The sequence below is a fragment of the Grammomys surdaster genome, unplaced genomic scaffold (genome assembly GCF_004785775.1).
Source record: "Grammomys surdaster isolate TR1022 unplaced genomic scaffold, NIH_TR_1.0 126163, whole genome shotgun sequence".
Lineage (NCBI taxonomy): Eukaryota > Metazoa > Chordata > Mammalia > Rodentia > Muridae > Grammomys > Grammomys surdaster.
This window is the reverse complement of record NW_021620970.1, coordinates 1,977,683-1,986,193: the sequence shown is the minus strand read 5'-3', so window position 1 is coordinate 1,986,193 and position 8,511 is coordinate 1,977,683. Positions and strand designations below refer to the sequence as shown.

General features: G+C 35.0%; 1 non-coding gene across 1 annotated transcript; it reads right to left on the bottom strand.

Annotated features, from left to right (window-relative positions):
- Positions 1-3,025: 3,025 nt before the first annotated feature.
- LOC114612534 lies at positions 3,026-3,220 on the bottom strand. Its single transcript, XR_003710039.1, has one exon. It is a non-coding gene; the product is annotated as a small nucleolar RNA SNORA73 family (small nucleolar RNA).
- Between the last annotated feature and the right edge of the window lie 5,291 nt (positions 3,221-8,511).

The following is an 8,511-nucleotide window of genomic DNA, read 5'->3' as shown; positions in this document are numbered from 1 at the left end:
CTCAGGAAACATTTTGCATAATTGTAAAAAGCAAAAATAGTATAGCAGGAAAAAGCAAACAAAGGATGATGGAAAATCATTTTGGCTGTATGTAAATCTTCATTTTGACACTTTGGAACCTGATATTGGTTAGTGTAGATCATTACCGTCATCATCAACAACATCATCATCATATTGGTTATGATAGTAGTGGTTGTGGTTGAGACAGGGTCTCATTCTTTATCCCTGGCTGGCCTGGAACTTATGATATAGCTCAAGCTGGACTCTACCTCAGAGAGATTTATTTGTCTTTGATGTCCCTGTCTAAGTGCTGAGATTAAAGGCATGCACCACCATATCCAGCATCTTTGTAGAATTTTTAAACACATATGGCTCATGCTTTCAACATAATTTCAGAATTCCATTTTGTGGCACATCACTGTCTAATTTATTTTATTTTGTAAATATCGAATGTATGTATGTGTACTACTATGTGCATGCCTGAAACATTTGGAGGTCCAAAGAAGGTGTCAGATCCATTAGAACTGGAGTTATGGAGGGTTGTGAGCCCCTATGTAGGTGTCAGCTCCTCTGCAAGAGCAGTAAGTACTCTTAACCACTAAGCCATTTTTGACCCTGCATATCATTATTTAAAATGTAAATCTAATTAGAAATAGGCACTGACTATACTTTTTGTTACTGACTTCATAAACCCGTCATTTAGGTCAGTGACAAAGTGCTTATTTATCATGGATAAAAGACTGAGTGTTTGCTTAGCATGGATGAAGGACTGAGTGTAGTCTTATATCTATCTCCATTGTGAACATGATAGGAACATATGAAATAATCATTCTCAGACTCATGCTATGTACATTTATCTACTATTTCTTTTGACTTTATTTAACCTTTTCTGGTTATCTTTGATTGCTACTTTTATCTGCTTTAATGTCATCAGTCTGCCAGTCTGAGAGACATGATGAGGAATAAAGGAAAAAATGCTCCTCTCACTGTTGTCTCCCCATTTTGCTTTTCTGCCCTTGTAGTTTTTGTACTTGAAGATCCAGAGAGACCTTACACAGCATAACACAGCTCAAGGAACCTAGAATCTAGGGGAAAAAAAACAAATAGGCGAAGATGGGTTGCATAGTGTGGAGATTTCTGAGAACAAAGTCAGTATTGTGTTAGTTACTTATTTCACAATTGCAAGTACATGCATGAAAATAGGCCATGTAAGAGGAGAAAGGTTTGTTCTGAGTATCAGTTTAGGGAGAGCTCACAGTTACGGAAGGCATACAGGTGTTTACGGTATCAGGGATGAGTGACAGAGCCTGCTCATATTTCTGGCAGACCAAAAAGTACAGAGAGATGAATGCTGGTGTTCAGATCACCTTTTCTTTCATTGCCTCTTGTTCAGTTCAGTACTTCAAACACATATATGGGGTCATTTACATCTGGGATGAGTCTTCTCATTTCAGTTAAAATTCTCTGGAAATGTCTTTAAATGCACACCCATAGTTGTGCTTAAGAGGTGAATCCAAATCTAATCATATCGATGATAAAGATGAATTACCACAGGTGCACAACTGGAATCTCTGTACTGAACCTGTGATAATTTCAACATATACTTGCCTTCGATTATAAAGATGGCTATATTACCCTTGAAAGAAACAGAAATCAGCATGGTAACACCTTGAACATCTAAAGCAAAATACAGGAGGAGCTCAAAACAAGTATTTTATGTCACTGGATTCACTGTCTTGAGTTTTGTGTTATTATTTGTATTATAATGACATGTAATTGACATGTCTGCTAATTCATGTCTAAAAATCTAGTGCATAGGTACATCAAATCAACCACTACTAGACTCTATAACTTGTTTAATTATAGATAAGCCTCAATAAAACATAATTTGCATCTTCAAGCTTTAGATATGATTCTGTGATCATGTCATCCTGAATACTATTTGGATTAAAACATCAATAAATGTAAGTCTTCTTAATTTGATGAGATGCTTCTAGATAGGATCACAAAGTATCTTGGATATGATAGATTAGATTTAACAGACAAAACAACTGGTGAGGTCTATTCACTAATTTATTATATTTAAACTTTCAAACATACTAGTTTAGAGAATACACACAGACATTAACCCTGGCTTTCCATTTGACAGCTTAGGGTTATTGTAACTTTATGGTTTACAGGATTTATGATTTCAGAAGCAGTAAAATTGGCGTAATCTGATTATGGCCCTGAATCTCCTCTTTGTATTGGGTTGCTAAATGGGAGGCATGAGGTGCTGCTCTGCTAGTGTGCCACTGATGCAGGGACCTCAGACTGGTGTGGTTCAGTTTAGGGTAGAGTTTTGAGAACTGAAGACCACTTGGCAATGAATTGTGAACTATCCTGTGGTAACCTCTAATGCATCACTTGACAGGAGTTCCCAAAATAGTGGTATGCACCTCCATAGGAAAATGTATAGTTTGTTTTCATAAATGATTCCAAACTGATAACTCAATAATTCCATGTGAAGTTGTGCAAAACACACAATAACACTGCCCTTGGGTTTCCATTTCTGTGAGAAAACAGTAATTATTCTTGCCTTGTGTAAGTCACTGGATCTCTCTGAAGCTTATGCGAGATATGCATCTAAGTATTTCATAAGTTGTTAAGCTTCACAAAGATATCAAATATTACTATTGTGAAAACTGACATCCCAAAGTATCTTTTCTTATAGACAGTATTAATATAATCAAGTCAAATGTCATACACTCTTTGAAGCAATATTTTATTGTGTTTTGATAAAGTAAGCTTTTTGGGAGATCCTTCATGCAATATTAGCTATAGTTTATAGAACATAAGAATCAAAAAATTAACTTTGTGTTTTTCTTCATATTGGTGAGATGAAACGCATGTCATCCTCTGAAGAAAAGTGGATTTCTTTTCCATTAAGTAGAATATTTCTCATGATTCTATATCATGAGGGTCAAAGAAATGTTTATGACCAGGAGTCCTAGTATATTGCTTTTTTCTAAAATTCCATTTTTTTTTTTGTTTTCAGCATGGTTTCCTCTTCAGTCATCCTCCTAGGCACTCTAAGAATTTGTAGGAATATTCAGGATCAGAGAAGCCCAACTTAATCTCTTACATTGTGGAAAGGGACTTTACATCACCTGGTGGTGTCCTATGCTCCCATGTGCCACTAGGACAGAACCCAAAGAGAGTGATGGAATGTCCATGTTGTATCTAAAATTTCTCTTAATACATATCTATAAAAATCCAAAAATACAATTAATATATGATCGTTTTTCATAACATTTCTATTATTTATACTTATTTTCTGAGCTTCATTAAATTATTTTCTAAGTTGCCTTAATCTGGCAATTTATTAAGAAATTTAGTTGTTGAATAAAATACATCGAGGCTAATGTGAATAACTAGATTTCCCAGGGTAACAAAGAGAAAGTAGACAGGAAGCTTTTAAGTTTCAATTGTTGATTAACAACAATTTCTCAGAAGGAAACACACGCACAATTGTTTCAAACTTCTTTTGGGTACTTACTGGGAAGTCTCAGAAATAGAATCATACCAAAAAACATATCAGTCATACATCTTTTGGATAAGAAGTTCTCATTAGCCATCAAAAGCTAACCATTGCCCAATCAGTGAACCAATAAGGAAAAGAATATAGAAAATATTGCAAACATAGGAAGGAAGAACATTTTTAAAAAATTTTATTGATGCCCCTTATTGTGCCCTTCACAACAAAACTTCATCATGTGAATTATATTTAATGAAATATGTATTATTATAGAGAACATAAACTTTGGATTTATCACAGCTTGGACATATCTTCCTTATTTAAAGAATAATAGAAGCATTCCAGAACTTAACTCATCCAGAATCTCACCATGACTTAACACTGATGTTACCTCTTCCTTCATTGCTCTGTTGTTCTCTGTAACATCATGTTCTCTGACTCCTTGATTGTCCTTTGACTAGTGTTCTTCCTGGACCTGAAGACCAAATGTTTGTTTGATGGAGGACTCTTGTCTTTCTCTTTGGTTTCAGGATTCTCCTGTGGGAAACGTAAATCAACATTTATGGTGATTATTCCCTATCTAATCAAAACTTCTTGCTGAGCTTAGGACTCAGAAAGAACAATTGCTGAGGACATGTGTGTTTTCCTGCCCTGTTCCAAATTTAATATGTGCAAGGGTGAATTTGAAATCTTTTTGATCAGCTCCAAACTCTATTTTCTGTTCTTCAATTCAATAATTGAAACTTGATGAATTCTTATTCTTTAGTGCATTATAAACAGCCATTCTAAGGCTGAAGAAATATCTATGATGGTAGTAGCCATATGTACATAATATGTAAATATATATAATTATATATGTTCATATTTATTATTACTAAGAATGTCTCATAGTTCTATGACGAGGGTAATAGCAATATCATTTAATCTCACTAGAAGTCTTCATGACATTCTGCTTTTCTTCAGTCTATCAAAGGGTACATTTGTCATGGAATATGTTCACATTCCTTTGAGTATAGTCAATTTAGTGATCTTCTGGTATACTGTTTCATGTTCTCTGTGGTTGGCATGACATAGGTTAAGATAAAGCATAGTTAACAATACACCAGAATTTACTAGATGGAGTCTATTTTCATGGTTTTAAGGCTATCTGAGTTGTGAACTTTCTGAACTATGTTAATTGAATTTTAGGTTTTATTAGATTCCTTATCTGATGAAGTTTTAAGTAAGAAATTATAATTAGAATATATAAGTGAGTTAAACAATTCCCCTATTAGAAACTAAAAAGACAGCATGTTTCTTGTCATTTCTCCTAAGGGATACTAGAGATTTGAAATTCCATTTCACCAACATGGATATTATCCAAAATTCTGCTATAATAAAATATATGTTCAGTTGGGGTGTAAAGATAAAAACCAAAGAACTGTTTATGTATCAAAAATCAAAGATGGTTCATAAGGCAAACATAATTATCATATTCTCAGTCATCAAAAGAAAGCATATGATATATAGATAACATTGACCCAGCTACAGTTCAAGACAGAGTCTAAACTTTGGATTAAGAGTGGAAATTTTGAAATGTGACAGAGGCTGAGCAAAACTATCTAAGTGATGACTACTGATCCTCAAAAAAAAAAAAAAAAATCAGTGGTTTTCTAGGCAAAGAGATAGACATCTGAAATTTTATATTCTACCCAAGTTTGACCAGGTCAAAATTTAAACCCAATTCCTTCTGTTTGTCCATAAAACTTGTGCTATTTCTGGTAATTAATAGAAAGATGTAATTTTTATGTGTTCACAAATAGTTAATTGGATTCTTATTTGGAGCCAAAAAGAATACTTATAAGGAACAAGTTATTGGTATTTACACTCAAAGAGTTCATAAAGTAGTGTCTGGGAAAAGATAGAGGTAAGTATTCTTGGTAGGAAGAATAGCAAGATAGCCATCAGTATGGGAAAAAGAATACCACATTCAGGAAGTAGGAACTTGGGTGTTTTTATTGCAGACTAAGTCAAGGGATGGGAAGATTCATGTGGCCAGTTTATAAAGAGAATGAATTTGAACTTAATGTGCTATGGGGAGACATGCCAGTGTTCTGAGAAGCATAACTACTGACATGTAATTATATTCTTGGATGATTAACCTGACATTAGAATATAAAATAATACATACATGGGAGAGGAAATTGAAAAACAGATTATTGTAAAAGGTTATTAAAACATGTGGATAGTGATCTTAGAAAGATTGATGGGGACTATTCAAGGTAGCAGAGAAAATACATCTGATTCACAGACCACCATAAGCTTGAGGACTCATGGTTGATCCTCAAAAAATATATTTCAGCTTGACTTGTTGGACCAAACTGTTGTCATAGCACTCAGGAAGGAGAATCAGGAGAATTAGGAGTTGAAGTCATCTGTGGTTTCAAAAAAAAATTTGACTTCAACATGGACTATATCTTCCAGAAAGAAAACAACAGGACAACAGTAGTTTGAAATGTGGTTGTTCTGAAGCCTATAGCTTTGAGGAAGCAATGCTATCATTTAAATTCAAACTACCTATTTTTCTCTTTTCATTTTTCCTGACATAGGGTCTCACTCTAACCCCAAAATGACATGAGTGAAGTTTACTCTGTATACCATACTGTCCTCAAACTCACAGTCATCCTTTTAGTTTAGCCTCCTGGATTTTAGCATTAGAAGCATGAGCCACAATACCCAGCCCAAATTACTTTTAACACACAATCACCATTGATTCTTGAAAATAAATATATTTGGAATAATAGTTTGTGCATTCTAACTGGTGACTCATTCCTTAAAGCACATGGATCTTTCTGATAGGCTATCCACCTGTATAGTCAAACACCAGGCTTGAGGTTAGATCCTACATTTGTTGGTAGAGTAGCTTAAATTCTAGGCTCCTTTATTTAATCATGTTTTTAAATATATATTTCTACATTTTGGATTGAACCCAAGACTTGAGATTTATAAGGATTTTCCTGTTTGGAAAAGTATATAATAATAATAATAATAATAATAATAATGATAATTTGACTTACTTTCTTGGCTGTTACATAATTTTTTGAATGAGATTCTAATGCAATTTCTCTAGATAATAAATAAGCTTCTGTACTTTTAATGGTAGAGGTACTTTTCTTTATGTCTCCTAGTAGTCTTCACATTGCTGCTTTAAACTTTCAGTCAGAGCTAGATTGTTTGAATATTTGGACACATAGAGGAGTCTGGCAGAAGATTGGTCCTTCTCCTAGCAGTTTTCCTCTGCAACAACTCTGAGTACATATTTAGACCTAAATTATACTCCAGGATCAAAAGGGCAAGAAAGAAGTACCAGATAGATTCAAGAACTAAGAAGTAAAGCATAGACACGTTTTTTTCTGGTAACTTTCTGCTGGAGATTCTTTAAGGTATACCATAACATAAAGATGTAAAAACTACAAAGTAAAAGTTTCCTAGTGAAGCAAGAGTGTAGGCTACAGAATCTAAAGTATAATTTCACAAAACAGATGTTTCATTTACTGTGTCTAGGGGCCATAGGACAGAAGAAAAAAAAAAGAGAGCATGTAGGTATTTTATGGCTTATGATGAAGAAAATAACAGTTTCCTGTGGCATGATATTAGTGTTCAAAAAGGAAAGACATAGGGCTCAGAGGAAGAGGCAAAGCTGCGTATGTTTATCCACAATTATTTATTAAGCACGTGAATAGCACTAAGAGAAACAGGGAGTAAACCTCAGGTAAAGATGTTTTGAACACTGATGAAACTCATAGACATTGAAAGAATAAAAGCACATGATAAATCGTGTTTCTTAGAAATGCAAAACACAAACAACATGCTAGTTTTAAGCTCGAAGGAGAATGGTTAATTTCTGAATACGCTTTCACTAACTTAAAACGTATTCGTTTCCATAACAGATAGGAGACAAAGGTAATTTTGAAAATAAGAAAAAAAGAAAGAAATGCATTGGAAGGGGGCATGGTGGAAAGGACGTGAAGGGAGTTGGAGGGGGAACGTAGGGGTAGATATAATCATATTCCATTGTGTACATGTATACAATTCTCAAAAATGAAAAACAAATGGGATAAAAATCTGTAAGCTTGATTTGTGTTTAGCTGAATAATCTTCATTCTAAAAACAATTTTCTTTAATTGTTCAAGATGTTTATCACGTGAGTAGTGATTCTGAGGGAATTAAACAGCTTTCTAAAAGTCTCAATAGTGAGTCTTTGTCTTTTAGTGTCATGGTGAACACTATTAAAAAGAATTAAATTCTACACAAAGGCTAAGGATATTTGAAGCAATCTACAGAGATACAAGCAGATTGGAAACAAAACCAGAAGAATTTAGCTGGATCAACATTCGGACGCAGCAAATAAAAAGGGATTGGCAGTGCATTTCCTGGTGGAGCTCAGAGAAAGGGAAGCTAAGGAGTGAACATTAGTAGGGAGACTCAGCTGAAAGCCTAGAGCATCTGCTTCCCACGCTCTAACCTCAGACACCAATTCACTCATCCTGCCAATATTCAAAATGCTTCCTCATCTTGACTCATACATTTATTGTTACCATGTGAGATTTATGCATAAACATGTAGCTAGCACCTAGGAAAGACTAAACAAAGAAGGTTCACACACAACCAGAAAGGGTGAGACAGAGAGCAATTGGAGACAAGGTGGGTGAAGAAAAGAGAGGATGATCCTGGGTTATGTGGGACTGCATAAGAGTATTCTGGGTCATGGTTGGGCAGTTGCCTAGAACCCCGAGACTCTGCATGAGAACTGGCAGGAGTTCGGGTGCCCCCAGAACCCAGGGTCCTGAAAAGCATTCTAGTCCCCATAGAATTACATTGTTCAGTCATGTAGGCCAGACATTACAGCCCCTCCCAAAGTGCACAGGTAGAGGGCGTGACTAGAGGCCTCAGGCCCTAGGTATTTACATACTAATGAAGGCCAGAGGGTGGAGCAAATTAAGCATGCCTCTCCA